Below are 23,302 nucleotides of genomic sequence, written 5' to 3' on the forward strand. Positions count from 1 at the left end.
CGTGTAAACATTGTTAGAAGCAGAAAGGAACGATTTAGTATTACACAATAATCTATTGTTACATGCTGTTACTGCTTTTACAATGTCTCAAGCAATAATATTAACGATCTTTGATTCTTTTATTCCTATATTTATAATATTACTTACGTATAAATGCAGAGATACATCCAAATTTGCAAGTAACATTTTCTTGTTGCAACTTTAATCTCTCTCTAATGTAACTATGCCAAATCAGTTTACCAGCAATCTGATAATTACGTTTTCATTGAGGTGCATCGATCATCGCCCATGGCATAGCGCAGCAAATTCAACTGGTACTTGCAAATTACTGTTAATAATGATGCTATTTCCGTATTAGTAATGTCAATTAGAGAGAGAAAAATACATTTGATTTACGCTGGACATTCAATTCATTATTTTACAAAATACGATACTTATCGATGCGTTATTAGTGCCTCTCAATAATCTAAATTGTAACGGATTGTTATATTTTAATTGATACAGTCCAAATTGCACGCTCGACGCTCGAAACGAGTCAAGATTAAACATCAAGAAAAAAATGCATTACGTGATTGTTGCACTCGTTGAATCTTGGCGAGCGTTGTTGTTTTACGAAACGTAGATATCGCAGGCGACGACGATGCTTCCTTAAAATCAGCAGCGCAAACATGGCGATATTTTCTTTAAATTCCACTCTAATGCAGCAACTCACGGCATCGCGATGGCACGCGATATGTACCGCCACGGCATCGATTCCACGCAGCCCATCCTTGATTCTACACCCGTTTAAGAACATTTATTCATAAACGTTTAATAATTCTCAATTTTTGCAGAGTAAACTCCGTTTCTCGCATTATTTATCGCCACTCATTTTCTTGTCGTTTTCCTTAAACGGCAGGTATACTCGAGTAATCGCGTATTAATACGGTGTAAAATTACCGCGGCCATCAGTTAGTCGCTAGTAGTTGTCAAGCGTCCATCTGTCGCTGGCACACGCTTCTGACATCAACTGTGACAGAGGAAATGCGAAACCTCCGGGTCGTTACAATCGTGATCTAACGCAACAGCTTTCATAGATCACCGCAATCAAAGCGAACGTTCGCGCAATCGGGATTCTCGATCTGATATCCACCAGGAGTGGCGGTCGCTCACAGGGTGATTCCAGATGGCCGGTTCGCCGCTATTTATCCGGACGGGAAGCGTAATGGTGGACGTACAATCTTGTTACTGCGCCGCGGTGATATGGGCCGGGCTATAGTGATTCAATAATTCAGCACCACGCTCCGCCGCCGGCGCTATTTCGTATCTCGAGAGTACTGACCTATATGTGTATACGAGGATGGCTACAAATGAGGGACGCAACGGGACATGGAGGTTCGAGGGCAGACACCTCGTCCATTCGACTACCTCATCGCCGTCCACATCCAAGTTCTCCGGGTTACGCGCGGCGCGGCGTAGCGCCCGGGATCCCTGGAAGCGTTCACGTTCGCCTCCCCCCCGTTGAAAGCGCATAACCCTGGGCGGAGCTCGCGCGAGAACAATGAGAGTCCATCCTCGCCGTGAAACAATGACGAAACGCGCTCCGGTTAACCCCCTGAACTGAAGATCGCGTCGAACCGCACAGATCTCTCGCAGAGTCCTTTGTCCTATAATTGTTAGCCCGACGGCGATAAGGCGTATCAAATGACGGGAAAGGAACTCGGCTGCGATATCGAGCCCTGGATCGCGCGCGTCGCAATGAACGTTGTACGTGCGCGTTACGATCGTAATACGTTTTAATGGTCGTATCTGCGGGGCCGCGTGATTAGGAGATAATGGTCGCCAGTGGCGGAGACACGGTTGTCTCGACGTGTATATCACGGCGATGGGATAAATGTGGCGGAAGAATCGTCGCGCGACGGAAGCCGCGTCGTCGTCGTCCCGCAGGGCTCATTCATAGCGAAGATTTCATCTCCGCAAACCGCCATTAAGTGTTCCGCTATTTAATGTGACTTGAGTCCTTATCCCGCTGGCACTCTGAGTCGATCTTCGACAAGACATTTCCTTCGAACCTTCAATACTCCGAATGAAAGTTAATCCCGATTCCGTAGACATTGCAATCAATCTCGAACGCGCGTCATACCTGCGCGCGCGTGCGCGCGCGCGAGACCCCTTCATATCCCGTCCACGTCCTTCATATCGATCTTATCTCGGCCATCGGATTGGGTCCACAAATTTTCGGACACTCGGTACGTGAAGAGAGTTATTTCAGTGTTATTGGAGGGTCGAAAGAGGCTAAGGTGTTCCAAGAGAGATTGCAGAGACCTCGTTGCAATCTTTGAAGGGCGCCTAGTCGACGCCCGCCACCATCGTCGTCGTCGTCGTCGTTGTCGTCGCCGCCGTTCTCGAGAAATCCTTCTGCTTCCAGGGCAACAAAGGATTTGGGATAATCCCGAAATCCTCGAGGTGTATACCAGCGTGTAGAGCGCTAAAACGGAATCGCGCGCGCGGCTGAACCAAAAAAGAATCGATGTTCGAACGAATGCTCTCGCAACTGGTGCCTGTATAATCCAGAATGACGAATCGATCAAACGCGCGCGTATTGTTTCTCCGCCGTGTCGTAAAAACCGTATCGGTCTGTCATGTTAGCACCTTAATGTCTTATAGGGGATACGCTACGAGGGAATCTATCGGATCATGCATTATTCATGTAACTGTGTTGTTTCAAATAGCTGGCATTATGAATTTACGAGCGACGGGTTTTATATCACGCCTTTATATAAAGCTGTGAACTTTAAATCAATGTCCCGCCTGTTAATACGTTTTAATCAATATTATCTGTTTTATATGTTTCTATATATAAGACTTTTATATACGACTAGAAACTATTGTAATCAAAATTACAGAAAGCAGATGTCTATTCCGATCGATGCGACATTTTTCTCAATTAACCTGGGTCGCGTTTCGTCAGTTAGAGACTAACCGAATTTACGATTTTATCTCTCGCAGCTTCGCGGTCATTCGCGTGCGCGCGCTATTTTGAATCAAAATTGTAAATTACAATTGGAGCACTCATTCAATCCGATCAGCCCGACATTTTTCCAGCAACTGCCTCTATGGCGTTTCGTTTTTTGCCAATTGGAAGATAATCGAATTCGCGTTTTATCGATTATCTCTCCAAGTTTCGTGTTTACACGCTTTCGCGTTTGCTGCAACACGTTTTCGAAAACATCGAAAAAGATCGAAATGCAATTATCACCGGTATGAAAAACTCGCGCTGTGGCTTTGTAAGCAGGTCACGCGTACCCTCGGCTGTTTTCGCCGATAAGTAACCGAAAGTAATACACCTCCGTACGCAAGTTTCCACAACATGTTTTCCACATTAGCGAACCACCTCTCTGTGCGGCATGAAAAAAGAATGCCGAAAGTACGTGATGTCGACGCGTGAATTCATTTCCGGCAGTAGCTCTCGCGAGTGCTCCTCTCGCGAGTGCTCTCGCAAAGGCGCGGGCGGGTGGGCGCGCGCGCCTTCTCCGCGCTCAATTCCCGCGAGAACGTCCCTAAAATAATCCCGGGCGCAAAACGTGTCGTTATAAAAATTCCATCGTCTCTCCTCGTGCCAGCGACGGCACGAGGAGAATTTTGTGTTCCTCTCGTACGCTGACGTTTTTCTCTTCTCCAAGCCTGCACTCTCGCGCGCCATCGTCATCGTTCCCACCGTCACGCGTTAAGCGCGCGCGGACCCGTCGCCTCTCCTCGTAAATCCGACTCTTCATAAATTTTTCATCGAACTTCAAGGAGGCACGTAACCACCCACGGTGGCACGGTCCCGACAGGAAACCGCTCGTTCCTATCGATTTCGTGCGACTCGCCTATATTCCGCGCGCGCGCCCGCGCAAGCTGACTGGCGTGACGTATCGCGTTTGCCATATTCGCGTTAATTGATAAATATGGGTCGACGGTAACGGCGATTGTCAACGTTAATTGTAGTCCAGCGTGTAAAAAGTGTCGGCAGGTCTCGGATAAACGCTACATCGGGAACTATCATCACCGCGACGCGAAGCCCGCGCCAATCCAAGAATGAGGGGCGGAGAGACTGAAGACGTCGGAAGAGTAGCGCGATAAGGCTTCCACGCAATGGAACCTTCCGCATCTCTCTCCCAAAAGGCTGCCTGCGGCTCGCGAAGCCGGACAGCCGCGAATAATTAGTTACACTACAGCAATTGCCCGCGATTCCTTACAAAAGGCAGCTTCGAGCGAGCGAGCAGATTCATCTACCTCTTGTCTTTTCCTTGCCAATGTCTTCCCTTTATTCTGATTTTCGGTGAATGGGATACAGCCTCGATTCAAGTCGCGCGAACTGTTGCAACGCTCGACGGAGCATGAACTGTAAAGGAATCTCGTATAATTTTCGTATATAATTCGGACGAACGCTGAATGAATGTATGATTATATTTAAACGGGACGTCGCGGTACATGTTACCGCGGTAACTAGGAAACATCGGATCTTTGTTTTAAGTTAATAGGTTTCAAATGTCAGATTTAACCGTAATATATATATACGTGTTGCGAGATATCAGTGCTAAAATGAATTTAATTAATGCAGTGAAAGGTTGTCAAAGTCTTGCACTGCTTCTCACGTAAAGTGAAATTTATAATTTAGAAATTGTGAGGAATTCTTACTTTTAATTTGCTTACGTCATAACGAAGTACAATAATTTTCCCATGCTCTTTTCATAATTTTTGCATTATAATTTTTTAAAATGAGGAATGTTAGTAAGCCTGCACTTGCATGGGTCTCCCAAATCGCACGTCAGGCTGCCAAAATTGCTGCCTCTGGTACTCCATCATTCACAGAGTCTACACTAGCTCATCCCATTCCGAATAAAACTTTATTCCGATGGTCGCATTTTTTTTTTTTTTTTTTTTTTTTAATACAAAAATGCCATATTTCCTTTCTACTTTATTCAGTCTTATTTTACAGTCTCTATATCTCTATGCTTTGAGGTCGCGACTCATAGGGCGATTCATCAGGTTCTGGATATTACTTTCCGTTTTCTCTCTTGGTCATTTCCCGTGTAATACGGTAGTCAAAATTGTAATGTAAGCAACCTAACGTACATTGGGATGTGATTTAAAGATGTTTATTACCTGTGAAATATTTGGAATTTAACTTAACAGATTATTCTCACATATGTTTGTAAAAAAAATCTAAACTCAATTCACTGACAATGAAATAATTAAAAATAAGGATTTTGTTAGTTGCAACGAATTTATCTATGACTTTATAGAAAATGCGTTGATTTGAATAACTAAATTAGAAAAGAAATTAGGGGAATTACTTTAAAATTTGAAAAAGTGTAGCTTAGATGTAAAAAAAAATTATTTGACTAAATAATGTTGAACAAGTTTATATCTTATATTATAAATTAAGACTAATTTATTTAGTTGCAAGAATCATTATAAATCAAACTTTTTGTTCTTTCCTTTTTTGTAGCTAGTTTCAGGGCCAAAATTGTATCAAATTTGCGACCAAAAAATTTTTTGACGTTGATTAAAGAAAAAGAGAATAAATCTTAGAAGTCTTCAATTTTTTAATTTTTATAACTTTCGTATTGTAGCTAAAATATTTTTTTAAAACTAGGTCATTTCGTAAATTTTGCTTATCTAATCTACACGGACGAAAAGAAAATTTTTAACTCTATTATCTAATTTTAACAGTATTATGATAATTACATGTTATCAATATTCAATAAGCCATTATTATTGATTGATTTTTACTTTTTCTACAATTCAGTCGCAAAGCGTGCAATCTCACTGATTTCTGTGTGAACGTAAATAACGAAATTCCTAGTGCACCTAACGTCTCGAATATAATAAAGCATCATGGCAGTACTAAACAGAGTTCTCAAATAATTCCATGGAAACTGCACATACAAATATAGCGGTTGAATTTGTAGGTGAAGCGGTGCGACTTCACACAGCAAACCCCTTTAAGAGATTTATCGCGAAATTTAAACGCGTGGCGGAGCGGCGCTGAGAGAAACAGCGCATCCCTTTGTTTTTTCTAGCAACCTATGAAACATCTGCATTTTTTAAATATGCAGGTGTACCTATATTATACAAGTTCACGGATGAAGCCGCGTGAAGTAGTATAACGATATATAATTTCTCGCATAATTTCTGCGTAAAACGTAAACAAAGTAGCTTCTTTATCTTAGCGCGCTTCGCGGCGGATGTGAGCATTTACGAGGTAAAAGTGAGCCGCCGTGGGCGCGTCTTAGCACCGAATAACATCCGGTTTGGCTTTAATGTAAACGCGAAACTTCGGACGACCCCCTCCCCATTGCTTTCGCTTCCGGGGGTTACGGCCGGCGGCTCCGATTAAAATTGACCGGAACGCGCTGGTATCGGGGCGGCCGGTATGTGGCGCAACGTACCGTAGAGCGAGAGCGTTGAGAGCGGTCGCGGCACTCGCGCATATTAAATCCGCGGCGGTACACGATTTAACTTCTCTCGCACAATAGATTCGTTCCGCGCGAGTTGCCGCGTCCCGTAAAATCGAACGCAATCGCTCTGCGCGCCGCGGAAACAATATCTCCCGCGGCTTCTCCCATCCACGCTTTTTCCGCTCCTGTCTCTCCCTCTTTCTCTCTTTTTCTCTATTCTCCACCTCTCGCCGCAGTTTCCCTTTTGCCCGCTTTCGTTCTCTTTAACATCGCGCCAGTGGCGGCGACGAGCGCTTTGAACTTTTCCAATTTTCACACGATGAGATTCAACTACGGAAGCGAATGAGACGTCGGTTGTAATGTATGGGAAACGATCCTTAGTGGCATTTGCGGTGACGATGTTACACATAGCTCCTACGTATTAACGAGACGATCTCAAAGGAAACGAATATCCTGGGGAATTTCAGGCGGTGCCGAAAAGGGCGCGAGCTTTTAATCCCGTTTCAGAAGTACCGCGGGTAAAAATACGATACGCTCATACGCGGGAATGAAAGTGACACCGGAGTGTCGTAAAATACGTGAAATTGCTTGCCCGATTGTGACACGCTCAGGTTGACAGAGCGCCAGATTATAGCTGCTACACTGCCGGCTATTACTATAATCGACGCGAGCACGTTCGCCAGTGATAAATGATCCATTCACGTTTCGATTTCAGGATGCCGACCGCTGAGAGACACGATCGCACCGTCCATGCAGCCCAGGAGAAATTATCCCGGTTCGACACGTAGGTAAGCAGCGAGATATTAAACTGACCCCCTGGTTCAGCGACTTTTCAAATTCAATTGCCGGCCTGCCACTTGACATGCCACGGGCGGCAACGAGCCGCAAATTCTTGCGCCGCGCGCGGCGCAAATGCGCTAATTCCATTAAGAACGTTCGTTAAGCACGCGGCACGAAAGAAAGATTTCCCGAGGGTACTTAATACTGTAACGAGTTTGTCGTGGCGCGCGGCATGCTGTCGACGCGACGGCGACGCGAGCGTTTCCCCCGGAAATACCGCACGTGATAGAAGAGCGCGGCAAAGAGAGAGAGAGAGAGAGAGGGATGCACGGTGACGAAGTTTCAAAATTTTAGTTTCGAAATTCGCATCCACCCGTGCGAGGTGGACACGCACGCGGCAAGAATCTCTGTTTACACGTGGCATAGTGTTGTACGCTGACAATTGTTAAAAGGTAATTTGATGTGCATCATAAATAAGCTCGCGCCGCGCGCTTTGATCTCTGCTCTGATGAGCACTAGGCGTAATCTAGGCGGCGACGACGCGATGCACGCGGAAGCGGATCATCGACCGCTCGCTCGTTCGCTTATTCATTCTGCGGTAAGCTTCTCACGGTCCCAGATTTACATTTCGGCGACACGCATATACGCTTTTCGCAATTGAAATTCAATTTATCAGGGTTTTGCGAACGCGCCCGCGGTTAACTTTACGCGGGCGGCTGGGCGCGCGCGGCTAGAGGCGAAGAGGACGAAAATAAATCTGCGCGCGGTTTTACTCCCGGTGATTGACTCGATTGCCGGTGCTTCCGGTTTATCTGTTGACGCATACAGGTAAATGCGCGAACGAGATGCCGCCATTTAGCCGTGCCAATTAATTAACGCCGCGCGCTGCACACGTTGCCCCTTTTTCATTTTGATACGCACGCTCCTATTATATGCTTCGATATCGGATATCGAGGTTGCTACGAAAATGTAGAGCGTCTACCTGACGGTAGTCAAAGTTTATACCTCAACCACTGCCCCGTTTAAATTCCCAAGTTAAACGAAATGCTTTTTCTATCATAACGAGATATTGGAAATATAATGCAGTCTTCATTTGTCTCTTTATTCCGTTTCGTTTAGGATTACAATTTTTATGAAGCAATTGCGCTCAAACGGACCGTGTGTGTATTTATCAATCTTCAATGCGGAAAAAAAGAGTTACGGATTAATAGTCAACACTGATTTAATATGTCGGTGGCAATAATCACGATTATTACCAATCGTGATTTAATAATATGTATAACAATTATATAATATGCGCAGCAAATGCAATTAATTTGAAATAGCGCTATCGACTCCACGGTCCAGTAATCACGGGAATCGAGATTAGTTGAAATGACATACGGATTATCTCGCAAAGTAACTCTCAATTCATTATTGTGTATTTAATATCTCACGTTTAGCACGCGCTGACGCACCGTTGCGCGGCGCATCTCTTCGACATCTAATTTTCATGAAATTTCCATCGTATGATCACTACGTGTCTCGTAACTTCGCCAATATCTCACGTAGATAATGCATGTAAAATAAAACCGCGGGATCGCGGTGATAGAAAGATTTTATAATATCGAAGGGCCATTTTTGTGATCCCAAATTAGAGAGACGAAGCATTTATTTTCCTTCCAGCAAGCCCTCTAAGAACGTTAAAAAGATGCAAATGAAGACGCAAAAACAACAAAGCATACAAGAAAAAATACTATAAAGAACATGAGAAAAATGATACGAAGAGCGCACGAAAATAGGACAAGAATAAAAGTGAAATATTACAAAGAAAAGTAAAATAAAACATGAATAAACAAATTTTTTAATGGAAGGAAAAGAAAGAAGGGAAAAGGAGAGAATGAACAAAAACGCCAAATGTATACATTTCCAAGTCGAAATGTTACTTGCACTTTTGGCCCCAATTAGATCTTTTGACCTCCTACCTTAAGTCTCAAAGTGGTAGTTATCGGAAAATTTCCCACTTTAAGGTTAAAAAGAGGTTTTCTTAAAACCTCTTGAAACCCTTTAAAACTCTTCACAGAGTCCTTATTGTAATCAATAGGTCAAAAGGGATCTATTTGAGTATTTAAAGTATAAAAATAAGAGCAAAAAGTCCAAAATAGAGTTAATTGAGGTTGAAAGTAGAAGTAAAATTTCGACTCTGGCGCAGCAATTTGTCGTTATTAATACACACACACACACACACATGCGCACAGAGTGCAGATACACTGCATACCAATTCTTGCAGTTCAATTGATAAAAATGCGCGCGATCCACTCGATCAATAAGTTATGATGGCACATGTATGTATATGCCGTCAATACCTATTGAATCGCGCCTGCCCTTTCAAAATCTGCTTCGAAACCCGTACTGCCCAATATGTATCTGCAACACCTTGTATATCGAAACCGATATTAATTGACTTGCCGTTAAAGCTGGCGAAATCCGCCGCACGTTTCGCCCGCGTCGAAACGCGACCTGATGTCGCGTAAACATGGTTAAATAGCGAGAATGGCCGGCTCTCGTGTGATTTCAATTATTCCCGGCGCGCGCTCCGATTTCGGGGTCGCGCAATTAAGGGAACAGGGCGCGATATTGGGATCTTGAATCGACCACCACTCCGGCCTGCACGGTGCCAATTACGTCTCGATCGTCCCGGCTCTAGCGGCGGCGCGAGAGCGGCTCGTTCAGCGCGAGCGATCGCTTTCCCCATTTACTTGGGCGTGTAGGTGTGCCTCTGTGCCTATTGCCGCCCGTCGTCTACATCCCGGTCGATTTACAGTCGCGGGAGAGCTGGAGAGCGCGCCGACCAGAATTTCATTTCGTCAGAGGTAGATTCGGTATCCTCGGGGAGTCGTCCATGCCCGCCCCGCAGCTTTCCCGGCGAATTTAAAGGATGTCCGTCATCTTGACGGATCTCACGCGCCGTCCCTCGGCGCCGTAAAAGTGGATTTAAAGGGATGTACGGCCGTCGTGGGGACACGACGGAAATGTAACCATATTGTATCGACACCACACGTCGGAGTTTTGTCGCGCCACTTGTCACGGTCGCTATTTTGAGGAAGAGAGAGAGAGAGAAAGGAAGGAGAGATCTTTTCACGCCGCGCTCGTAGTAGAAATGCCGTAACTCTACGTGGCTCACACTCGCTCCTCGGAACATCCGTACCGTGGCTTTTCCTTTATCCTGATATACCCGAAAAAAATTAGATTACCATGAATTATACGCGGAGACAGTACAGATGCATTTTTAATGCCATTAAATGAAAATATTTCTCACGTTATTCCTGCCCTCCTCCCCCGTTCATTCTCATCAATTATTTCACGCTTGCGCTGGTATCGATAATTCAATTAACTTGAAATTGTAATACGAACGTTGAAATAATAGGTATTTTATATTTCCGATCTGTGTTTTCAGATAATCCGGCAGTAGTATTAGTAACTCGGTTTGTATTCAAATACATAATTAAATTTCAAATTAATGATTGAATACATTTCTGCATGTCGTTTGATTAATTTGAAATTTAACCTGCCCAGAAGTAAAACATTTTAACCATAACTGAAATTATTCGAAAAACGTTTGCATTTTTTTGTGCTTAAACAAAGGGTCCTTCCTCCCTCGAACATTATACAGAAACCATAAAAGAGTTAGAGTTAGATTGCTCGAAAATCGTACTTGTCTTTGACAATTTTTTTTTCTTTACCCAGGTAGAAAGATCCGACATTTCAGATTAAGCAAATATAGATCTCAATGATCTGTAACAAATTCCAGTGATTACTAGAATTCGTCATCTAATAACTGAGATAATACGAGTGATAATACCTGCACAGCCCATAATACCGTCTTCTCTATTATTTGACTTTGTTCTGACATCAGCGATTACTTTGTGTACTTTGTCTCTTTACATTCTGACAGTGTACCGATCTGGCTATATTTCTCATTGTCCGTAATTCATTTGAGACCGTTTTTAAATTTCTGACCGTCTACGCGGACAGAAATTTATGAAAGTGAAGCTTTGAGAAAGAGAGAGAGGGAGAAAGATATTTATTCAACATATAAAAACTAAAAAAATATTTTATTAACAAATATGCAATATATATAATACGTATATATATGTATATATGTAATATGTAAATATGCAATATATACATTGTATATAGCCGAGATGCACTTCGTTTCTTTCATTTTGCAATAATATCGCTGTAGATAGTCCAATTTTGGCAACAAAATGGCAGTAACTGAAAATTGAGTTTACTATTAATAGCTGTTATTTTGTTGACTTTTACTCGATCTATTTTGTACAAGTTCATCCGAAAGTGATAAGCTTTCTGAAAGTTTCTAGTTCAAAATCGCCATGATCGATATCATTGTAAAACGGTGAAAAGTATGTATATATTTTATTATAATAAAAAAATATACTTTGTATTCTCAATAAAAGATATTTTTTACTTTATGTTGTATAAATGTCCCTCGAAACTTCACTTTCGTACGTTCATTCAGTCCGCCACAAAAAATTGTCAAAGATTTTTTATCAATCCTTTGTTTCCCTTAAATGATTTTGCCGTGAGTTTGCCATTACTGCAGAGAATTTTTCTCCAACGGTATATCTGAAAGGTAGAATTTCTTTTTTTACTCGCGACCCGTCGTTCAATGTTATACTCGTCGAGCAACAAACGGGTTTTGTAATAATCATGTAACTCGTTAACGGGCAATTCGAAGAGCGCGGGGAAAGACGCTCGAAAATTCGCAAGCACGTCAGACAATTGTGGCTTCGCGCCGCGGTATTATCATGTGAAATTATGCGGAAAATCAGTCCATCGTCTCCCGCCTGATCGCTCGCGTTGACCTTAATATTCGCGACGCGGCTACCAAGGTGGAAAAGAGACCGCTCTATCGCGGTTCGATGCTCGAGCGGGCCACCACCGACAATGGGAAGTGCATTGTCGGCATGCGATCGAGGATATAGCGCGCGCGCCTAGCCGTGTGCCCACCCTCTCGCGTGTGAGGATGTATGCGTCTTCGTGACCGAGCGAAATCGCGCGCGGCGGATGCAGGCTCGTATTGCATTCGCGACCGCGAAAGTTTCGGAAAGAGGTGGGGAGGAGAAAAAGGAAAAGCGGTGGCTCGCGACGCGATATATGTGAAGCGTTATTGTCCAGATAAGGCCATGCGGTTTTGCTCGCGTACCAGAAGCGGTTCGCCAGTATGGCAGTATGAATACCTGCCTATCTACTCGCGCTTTACCCGGTACGATTACCCGGAACGTAAAAAGCGAACCGTGTCCGAGAAAGGATCGAACGTGCGGTACGATTACTCACCTTGAAGAATACGTAGAAGGGGGAATAAGGAGCTTTGAAAGGATCGCGAGGATGATTGACACGTGGGCACAAGGCGCGCATGTACATACTTCAAGTCCATTTTCAGGAAGTAATCTACAATGGCTGTCATGGTTGATTGGATTTCTCGGTTAGTCATACTGTGCGCTAGTGCGAGAGTCTACTGCAGAAATAGAAAATAAGAATAAATAATAACACGATAAGAATGTATACAGTGTACGAGAAATGCACGTGGAAAATATAGGGGGGAATGGGGGGCAGATCATTTTTTATTCTAATTATTGTACAGACTACTATTTTTAGTCCGGAAATTTTGGGACAAATAGTCGTCTCTCCTTGTCATATTTTTCTGGATTTTTTAAAATAATATCTTTGTTATCTTCTACATCAATGGTTTAAAAATTTTTTTACATTCGAGACCTCTAATAAGTAGAGGAAGAAAGGATAATATGGCATCCATTTTTCATTTTATTGAATAACTTTGTTAATAATCAATATTTTATATTGAAATAATTATATTTGTTAAAGTGTCGTTTAACAGATTCTAGATTCATAGTAATAAATTTTGTGTAATCAAGTGCTAAAATATATCTTGAAAAAGTTTCCAAGTACTCAAAAATAAAAAATTTAAAATTTCCTTCTGACAATTGTCAGCTATTTACATATTAGCGCCATTAAAAACCGGCGGGCTATTAAACGAATAATCCCATAAGCAATTGTTAGAATTCGTCATCTAGTAACGGAGATAATAGAGATAGCCATAATGTTCACAATAGCTGTAATACCCTTTTTTTCTCTAAGTACTTTAGCAATCAAATCGCTATTATTATAACGATCATATTATTTTGTTTTTTTTTTCTGTCGGGAAAATTGAAAAATCCAAATTTCTTCCCTCAATTTTATTTTTCTGGAATATTAAGAACATCAGCGCTTTATTATTACAGCCTTTTTTTTGCTGTTTTTTTTTAGGGGAAAAAAGGGAAAAATATAATTTTTTCCTCGATTTTATTTTTCTGGAAAATTAGGAACAAGATGTTTTTTCTATAAAAAGATGAATATTTGCATCACCGTACAAGTTATTCGCATGTCATTCGCGCCAATTGTTCTCGCTCATATTGCGCTACGTGTGCGGAGCGGACGTGCGAGGTAAACACAATCGGAGGGGAAAATCCGAAACGCGGAAACCTGCAGCTGAGCTTTCAGTCGCGGCTAGCCGCAGTTGGTACATCGGTACGTATAAGTATTTGCATCGGTTTATGTCAAAACGACGTTAAAACATTGCTCGATACGCGTGGTTTAAACGCGCCAAATGAGCCATTAATAGAAAATGCCGGCGAAATTTGCCCGCCCACGGATTCGGATAGAAATTAATCTATTCAAATTAAAGCGGCTGCGCGAATGTGCCGACGGTCTCCAGGCGCCCATAAATTACTTAATTAGTCATGATCACGGTTGTAGCTCGCGCGAAAAAGTTAGATAAATAACGCATGATGGCAAAATTGTACTTTATTAACTCCAGCGAAATCATATGACGTTTGTTGTATCACCGCGCCTCGATGTGCATACAAGATCGCTGTTTCCGGGTTGCAGCATTTCGTTTGTTATCGAACGACCGATTAAAGCTCTTTGGATATTCACGTACGTCCCGGGCTCCGTGAAAAATTGATAAATGTAACTATACGATTTTCAACAAGACGATAATTTATCGACTGTGTACGTGAGAAACGATCGAGCTGCTCTTATAAAATATGATAGGGCCAGCAAAGCGCATTGAAAGTATTATTATGGAGCTATATAATAGCGCGTTCCACGCTGTATCCGCGCCAATAATAAGTGACGTAAAGTGCCCAATTGATCGCGATCTTCGCCAGTTTCGCGCGAACGAGACCACTTTTCTGAGCCAACGAAGCTGAATTAATCGTCGCTCGGCGCCTCACTCGGCGTTTCCGTCAGCGCGAGCACGACGAGCACCTCTTACGCTTTCCTTTCACGTCCGAAAGAGCAGCGATTTATCGTCCCTTATTTTCACATCAACCAGACAAAGCGAACAACGCACACATACAATCGAACCTCATGTTTTCGATTCGCCTCTTAAAGAAGAGATTTCAAAAGCTACCTCGTGCAATCAGAGACTTCTCAGAATGGCTACTTCTTAATGCGTATTTAATTATTACACTTTCCAACGGTATTCTATTGTTCGATTGTTAATTGCAACAGAGAGTGCTTTCGTATCTCTTACACAATGTAAAATATTAATGAAGACCAATGTAGCGTACAAAGAATACAAAGATCTGAGTTATTTCAACTAAGTTATTAGGTAAGGAAAAATTGCTGAATGCTTATTGGTCGCTTAAATCATACCTCATCAATATTTTATGTTTCAACTTGATATAAATGACATTTAGTAATAAGAATAAGGAAAAAATGAGAAATTAATAATATAAACAAAAAATCAACAAATTACATCTTGTTTTGTACGTGTGAACTGTACTTAAAAAAAAATCAGATACTATTGATGTTAATTTTTGATTAATTTGATAATCATGCAATTTTACGTTGAACTTTGTTTTTATATTATTTTTTTATATTTTATATTATTTCTGTTCCTTTATTTTTATTAAAGAAAATTTCTTGTAAACTATTGTACACTTATTGCATATACATATTTACAATTATTATAAATATCAAATTAATACTTTTATAAAATCTGTCCAATTTCGTAATCGTATTATCATAAATTTTATTACAATAAACGATATTAATGTAAAACTAATAATTGATATAAATAAAAATATATCAATTGCAGAAATAAGTGCATGTTAGTTTTACTTCGTCGTTCTTATCTTTTCATTATTGTTATTTATTAAGTATTAAATCATTAATTTCATTCTTTTTTCGATAAACTACTAATAAGATTCTTCACATTTTCTGGGAAAGTGACTGATTTTATAGATGCTCGTTAGCATCAGTATTATTAAATCGATTTTCAATTTAATTCCGTAATATCACTTTCCCGATACAATTTCAAGAGCTGCGTTTGAAACCGAAAGTAACTTTACAGAGCATTAGAAAATGTATTTAAAAATCACATAAGAATCATAATTTTAGCATTAAGATCTTGCCATGATCGTCCATGTGCCTTTCTTAATTTAAGTTGTAATAAAACAAGTATTGGTAAATATTATAATAGTATTGACTCTTTGTATTTTTAATTATTAACTAAAGTTTGTAAATTCGATATTTTTAAAAACGATTTGATGTAGGAGACCCACAGATACGATTTAACCGATCGGTTATTTAAAGCATATCTTTTACATGTTACAAAAAGGTTTTATGAATTTGTTATTGGTGAAAAACTAATCATTGTACTAATAGATACCTAAAACATTAAACTATTTTCCAACTACAATTTCCAACGTTTATTTACGTGCAATTGCAAACAATAAGTAATAACTGTAATGATATGGCATTTGATTTGGCAACTCTTTCCTAACGTACACAATTTTGATAGCTGTACTGTACGTCATTAGTTTTATATTACGAATTTTCTAGAGATGTTCCTTACATTCTCGACTGCTAGAGGGAGTTGTGATTCGGGCGTGCAGCAGACCGCATGTTTGCAATTCTTCACCTCGTGTGCCACCGCAGTCACATCACTGTACATCTAAAAAGACAAGCGTCTACAAAACCATTGTCGATTCAATCTATGTCAAGCACGTCGTGTATCTTTGCCTCCCTTGAGACGTGTTTGCGGTGGGTTTGCACTCGAGGGTGCTCCAAAATGTGTCTGACATCGCCGATCTCAATTTTCGCGAATTTAGATCGACTGGCAATTTGAGGCAGCAGTTTTACTCATTGTCTCTTTCGGTTTTCACCGGTAAATTTAGACTTTTGAAATAGATTTGATTCTAATAATAGTCAACGTTATTTACGATCAAACGTTATAAATAATTAAATGTTTGTGCTACATAAAGTTATTTTCGTTACGCTCTTTTTTAATCTTTTATAACAATTAATTGTCTAATAAAACGTGTACCTAGGTATTTTGGCACGTTGTTAATTTTACGCAAAAAATGTATTTTTGTTGGCATGTAAAATGTAGAATATTCACTGCTATAAGCGTACTATCGCAATCTCGGCATAAAACGATTATAGTTTAAACGAGATAATTTAAAAAAGAAGCTTACTCCTCTCTCTTTCTCTCTCTCTCTCTCTCTCTCTCTCTCTCTTCCTTTTGGTCTATCCTCATAAAGCCCTGTAGATATCGAGCGACCGAGACCCGTCGAACATTGTTGAACCAGGATCGCCGCTCGTCCGCCTGTTAATCGGCGGATGTACCGACAAGACGTGTCGTCAGCGTGTCGGCACGTATGCCTGTATACGCTTCGTCGACGGCGTCGTGGGTTCTTCGAGGGTGAGCCACCACGAGGACGAAAGGGTCGGCCGGGAGGGGCCTATTGTGCTCACCCGACGCGATCTCCATGGGTCGGAAAGTACATGACCGTAGGAACACATTCAGAACGGGGAGGAGAATGGCCGGACGGCGCGACGACGGGGGAGGCGATTCCGAGGGACACGAAAAGAGTATTAAAGAACGCGGGGTGGCTACGAGAACGTGGCATAGTAGTATGTACATGGGGATGTGACGCGAATTCCCGTGAATGCCTCGCAGCTGCCCGTAGGTGCCATACGTCCAACACCATCGTAGAGGGAAAGAGAGGGAGGGAGAATAGTTACGATGCAATACCATTTCATATTCTTGGTTTTTATTATTTCGCACGTACACAACTGCAACGGGGAGAGAGGGGGGGGGGACGCGAGCACAAAACGAGCGCAACGTAGCGTAAAAGATTTGCGGAGCCGTCTGCGTTAACTCGCCGTTTCAATTACTGAGAGTTTGCCGTCGCCGGGATTAATAGATGCGCCGAAAGGAAACCGAATAATGTGGTTCTTCGATCTTCACTACTCCGGTAATGAATTCACTGTAGCTCTCTCTCTCTCTCTCTCATTCATTCACTCACTCATTAGACGTAGCCTTCACCGTTAGATTCGTGGTGCATCCGATAGCCATTGCATTCATCTCGTGATTGCTACTACTATGGGCGCCTGCCACGATGAAACTGAATCCTCGAACAACGTACAAGCACGCCGCGGTGATTCTTCGGTCTCATTGATTTCCGTCAACGAACACGTCAAAACAATAAATAAACGAATAAAAAAGGAGAGCTTATACCTCCTGCGGGGCACAAATCTAAAAAAATGCAGATCCTCTCGAGATTAACGATAACGGCACGATAATGCCACTGTTTATTTATCGGGTTAAAATTTAGCTCACCATGGTAACCACATTACACCCTTTCATCTAGACTGATGGTTATGGATTAATGTAACTTCATCGCTCCTCTCTGTGTGTACCGTCGGAATTACCGGTGCTCTCGCCTGAAATGCGGGAAATCGTATTTTATATATATCTCACGTACTCGGCAGTACCCGAGAATTTGCCGGTATTACATTTATATTAACTGATAATATCTGTCGCCTAACGTGTACTTGCGATCTACGCTCTTCCGCGCGTTTAATAATCGTGCCGCGCCGCGCCGTGCGGAAGGCACAGCTCACGTGAAGGGTTTAAACGTTCGGAGGATAAGGAAAAGACGCGTACTTAGCGCGTTAACGATTGCTGCGAGGGCGACAATGTGGTGCCCTACGATGTGTGTACATCCGGCGACACTCACGAATTACTGGGCCAACGCGGCTCACCGCATCGTACGTTCCCATTTACACTCTCATTCTCCTATTCATAACTGCCGCAATATAACCCTGCGCTACACCGTGTACGTGGAGGATAAATGCGTGTTCTTTGGTATCCGTATGCACAGATAGCGCTTTTCTACGCGTGGTTTGTGCGGCAGATGCGTTTCGCTTCTGGCGATTTAAACTTACGCCACGCCACTAACAGAAGTTGAACGCTTCGTGCATGTGGCAACAATTGGTATTATAAGTACAGCGTACCGTATTCTCTCCTGTTATCGCGCGCCATATTACACGCATATCATCTCCCTGTGTAAGCTAATGCATAATATTTTAAAGTCACATTGAGTATCGCTATTGTTGCATTAATCGTAATATTAAGGAAGGTCGTCGATATCAACGTATCCCTTCATTTTTGGATTATATTTTGTAAACGAAAGATACAAATGAAGCTTTTGAAACATAAATACAAACTAGAAAATGTCTTTTATTAGATGTTCTAGCGATTTTTATAACATTGTTTCGAATTTTGCAATTGAATTTTTCATTAGCTAAACAAAAATAAGAGTCTAACGAAATTGGCTCCAAAACCGAATGTAGAGCACTTAACGTCCGTAATGCTTTTGAAATCGTTTATTTCGTTGTTGCTGTTTGTTAAATATTAAATAAGGACGACTAATGCTCGCTGCAAACGTTAAGTGTAACATGCCCTTAATAAACAGTAATGTTACGTTTTTTTTTTCTTTTCCTGTCACATTAATCATCTGTAGCTTACAAGTTTATGCATCCGAGAATTTCTCGAAGAACTTCTTTTACGATGTGAAACATTTTTTTGTGTCGATTTATACAAATACCGCAGGTTTTCGTAAGACGCAGCATCGTAAGACGCAGCATATAATTCTCAATAAAAAAAGAGGACATCAAATTTTGCTGTCGGAGATTTGCTCAAAAAGTTTTCGACCGAAAATCAAAGAGAGATAACTGCGCTCTATGTACTTTCTGAAAAAAAAATAGGTCACCAAAATTTAAGCGGTTAGCCACTAACTTTTTCTCTGTCGGAGAACCGGAGAGTCACTCAAAAAGCTAGAGTTTCCAGCCGAAAAGTGGATGATGGCAACTATGATTCTGAATAGTTTTTATTATTTTATGCTGTACCCTGCATCTTTATGTATAAAACCGTATTATGAGAAAAATAAGCAAGAGAAATGTATAAATAAAACAGTTTTTGAACGCTACAAACACGTAAAGTGATCTATTTAACTTTATATTATCAATAATACACTCACTATTGTTTAAACTATGTATTTTGCAAAGAAAAATCCCAATTCTATTCTTTTGAAGAATTCATTTTTAACAGATTTTATTAAGATGGAAAGAAAGTCGCGAAGATTAACGAGTTCTTACTGCTTTATTTAAACAGATTATGCTTTTATCAATATTAATAAAGTGAAATGTTCAGACAATTGTCGAAACTTCTCGTATTTTTGAAATATAAATCTTGTAAATATAAAAATTTTTATAAAAGATAGTTAGCCTTTATATCAATAACTAATCTTCATAACTTAAATGATATGTGAATTTATTTATACGAAAGACAGCGGACGGCTGATAAGAACCAAGTAAGGTCAAAACGTTCCGTCGTATTTAAATATTTAATATTACAAATAAACATCTCAAAGCTACATTTTTGCTCGTTTCCTTGGCCTGCCTGCTTACTTACATTACATATTTGAAATGTTTAGTTTCCGAGAAATAAAGGGATGCTTTCTCTCCGCTGCTCTCCACTTCCAAAGGGAATACCGCGAATTTTCTCATTCTGAAGACGCACGATAGTGCACGCTAAACCGCAGAAAATCCCGTCGAACCAGCGTCGCGTGTGCGTGGTCACGTGTAGATTAACGCATATAGACGTTTCACTGTGCATCGGTTACATGGAGCCCATGCGTCACCGCAAAGCAGGTGCAACGCATGATGTACGTCAATCAGATTTTCCGACGATCCGTGGGCACACGTGGTGAACCGCGTTTAGTTTGCCATTAGCATGTTTAAGATCCGCTAACGCGTTCGGCGCTATCGAGATTCACTTAGCTTGCAAACGCTATCACACCTACGTATAATCTCACTTTCCGCCGACGACGCGTAAACATCACCCGATGTCATTCCCTCTATATCAGACGAGAAGAGCTGATATTTCGAATAAAGTGGAGGGGATCTTTAGGGCTTTTCGCAGGACGTATTTTATACGGTATTACAAAATTAGCGGCGCCGATGTGGCGTCGTTATCCGTGTCTACAAACGAGACACGGAACGAAACCCGGAGTTTTCTATATCCGTCGTAGACGAATATGCGCGGCAATTTTCTCAAGTGGACGTTATTACGGCGGAAAGAACAAGGGACGTACGAAGTGGGTTGAGGGTGATTACCAAAGATTGCGGCGTGTACGCCGGGTATATCGTGAATATATACTGGGTCACGAGTCCCGATCTGTCGTGAGATTATGTCGCTACACTATAAGATCCGCCCGTTATTGTATGGTTCCTTACTGCAAGCGTCCTTATGGCACGCTTGTTGTATTCCGACGTTAGCAATAGGTCGCTAACGATGTTTGGTCAACGATGTTTGGTGGACCACGACGAGTTTAATCGAAGGTAACACAATTGGCCATGCCTATCGAATCACGTTACACCGCGCTTCATTATGCCCGATCATGCTTATGACCGTTGATTCCGCCCTGATACGAGTTTCGCTGTTCGTGTTTATTCCTTGCCTTCCCTAAATCGTAAAAAAATGCCCATTATGTAAATAGAGAGCTAGTTAAACGTATTTAAACATAAAAAGATTAAAACGAGGCTGAGAGAATTCAAAATCGATAAAATTAAAAGAGTTATATGCACGAGTACAGATTACATACTGGCGCTTTAACCTATGACCTATGACTTTAATCCAATTTAGACATAATATGGATAAATGATTTTTTTTTTAATATTTAAGAAATTAAAGTATTTTCATTTTATTGAAATATAGTGAGATATAATTAATGTGATAAAATCCACATATTTCTTTTTCTTTCTCTGTACTTTTACATGTAATTTAATAAGCTATAAATACATCGGACATCTCTTGCGATAGAAAGTGATTATTATATGTATGACGAATAATTTCGTAACGAAATATTTTAGTTAGCCAGGCTATTGCCGTCTCTGTTCCTGAGATATATAATAGATTGTAACGTGCCACCATTTTAATGGAGATAGAATAAAAGCTATGACAAATTTTTTAACGCAATTATTATGATAAATGGCGTCGCGCGGCCAGAGCCGGAGTGCGCCAGCGCTGTCGATCAAAATTAATAAAAAATTACCATTGCGCTCTTGTTACACATATTCCCAAAAGATATTTCGGTATTGATCAATCGCTTTTGTCTGATGTACGATTTACATCAACATATAAATGATTTATAACGCGAAATTATGTTGGTATTTACATAAAACTAATTGATGTACAGAAAACAATTACTTCAGTTATTAACAATCTTGGATAACGTTAAATAAGTTTCAACGCTACATTGGCTGTTTCTGGCTAATGAAAAACAATATTAAAATACTTATTAAAAGTGCGATAATTGATATAAAAAGACCACTTTAAATCATTTAAATTTTTCAACAATTTGACAGAATTCGAAATAGGATTCTAATAATTTTAATCGCTGCTTAATTTAGAAAACGTTTAAAAAATCGAAATAGACGTCAAAGTAGTCAAAACAAAATAAAACATGGATATATCAGATAATTACGTTAAATTGCAAATAAAATTCTGTCTGTTTTTATCGACTCATTTGTTAGAATTACAAATCGTAAAATAGGCATAACAACAGCACAACGCGTTAATGGACTTTTTTTTGTCTTTAACTTGCATATTTAAACGTGCAGCAAAAATAGATAATCGATTTTATGTCATTTATAAAGATTTTGGAGTAGATATCGTGTATGGAGTTGATAACTGGTTTCTAAGTAATGATAGCTCGACGAGGGAAAATGTGGGTGCGTGTTCAGAAAGCAAACAGCGCCGAAAAAGGGAGCAGCGCGAGAAAAATGAGAGCGAACGAGTTTACAGAAAGGAAGATAAAATTGAAGAGCGGGCCGTGATCGGGATTAATAAGGAGATCGATGGTACGTCCGTTTTTTTAAGGAAGCCCTCACGAGACATTTTAATACGTACTTCGACGTGTTCTCCGAAATTCTCGATTGCATTATTGATCTCATGTACTTAAGACTCTCGTGAACTCAAATTTTGCGAGTTTACCGTTATTACGTCGTTAATGTGTTAAATATGTTACGCACAAGTGACATGAAATATTCTTATTGTCGTCTTACATTCTTATTATCATCCACGCTACAAAGCACACCGCTTCATATATCCGTTCATAAATCGCGAACATTAATTATCGGAGATGTACGGATATCAGACGGCGGGCGTTCAGAGTCCGGATCAGAATCGATGGGCTGTAAAAATTAGAACGCTGACTGAGGTCTGTGAAACGATATTTTATTACGATATATTGTATCACGGATGGAGATACAAGTGATAAGTAAGCCCGTGAATTTCATGATTTTATTCGTACGCGCGATATCGACAGTCGGATTCGTGTGATACATTATCAATTGTAATCCCTTACTTAATACGCGCGCGCACGCGCACGCGACACACACACACACACACACACACACACACGCACGCACATGCGCGTGCAGACCGGAATAAACGTACGAACCTACGGCAATGTTTTTCGTCGGCTAACCAGCTCGAGAATCCACAGATCCATCTCAATTAGTTGGCGTTATTACAGCCCAACAAGCTTTGCCTCGCATTACCAGCTATGCCCAGCGACCGGAAATGACGGTAAGGCCAAGTTAGTTTCCGCGGGCGTTGGGTGGAGAGGAACGAGAGAGTGCGTTTGACTACACACACAGCCGGCAAGATAGCGCCG

General features: G+C 41.0%; 1 protein-coding gene across 1 annotated transcript in view; it reads left to right on the top strand.

Annotated features, from left to right (window-relative positions):
• LOC105196465 (slit homolog 3 protein) overlaps window positions 1-23,302 on the top strand; it is a 241,387-nt gene that overhangs the window by 167,174 nt on the left and 50,911 nt on the right. Inside the window, 1 exon segment of the mRNA XM_039446081.1 lies at window positions 7,144-7,216. The gene's annotated coding sequence lies outside the window, so the exon portion shown is untranslated.

This window comes from Solenopsis invicta, chromosome 2 (genome assembly GCF_016802725.1).
Source record: "Solenopsis invicta isolate M01_SB chromosome 2, UNIL_Sinv_3.0, whole genome shotgun sequence".
Lineage (NCBI taxonomy): Eukaryota > Metazoa > Arthropoda > Insecta > Hymenoptera > Formicidae > Solenopsis > Solenopsis invicta.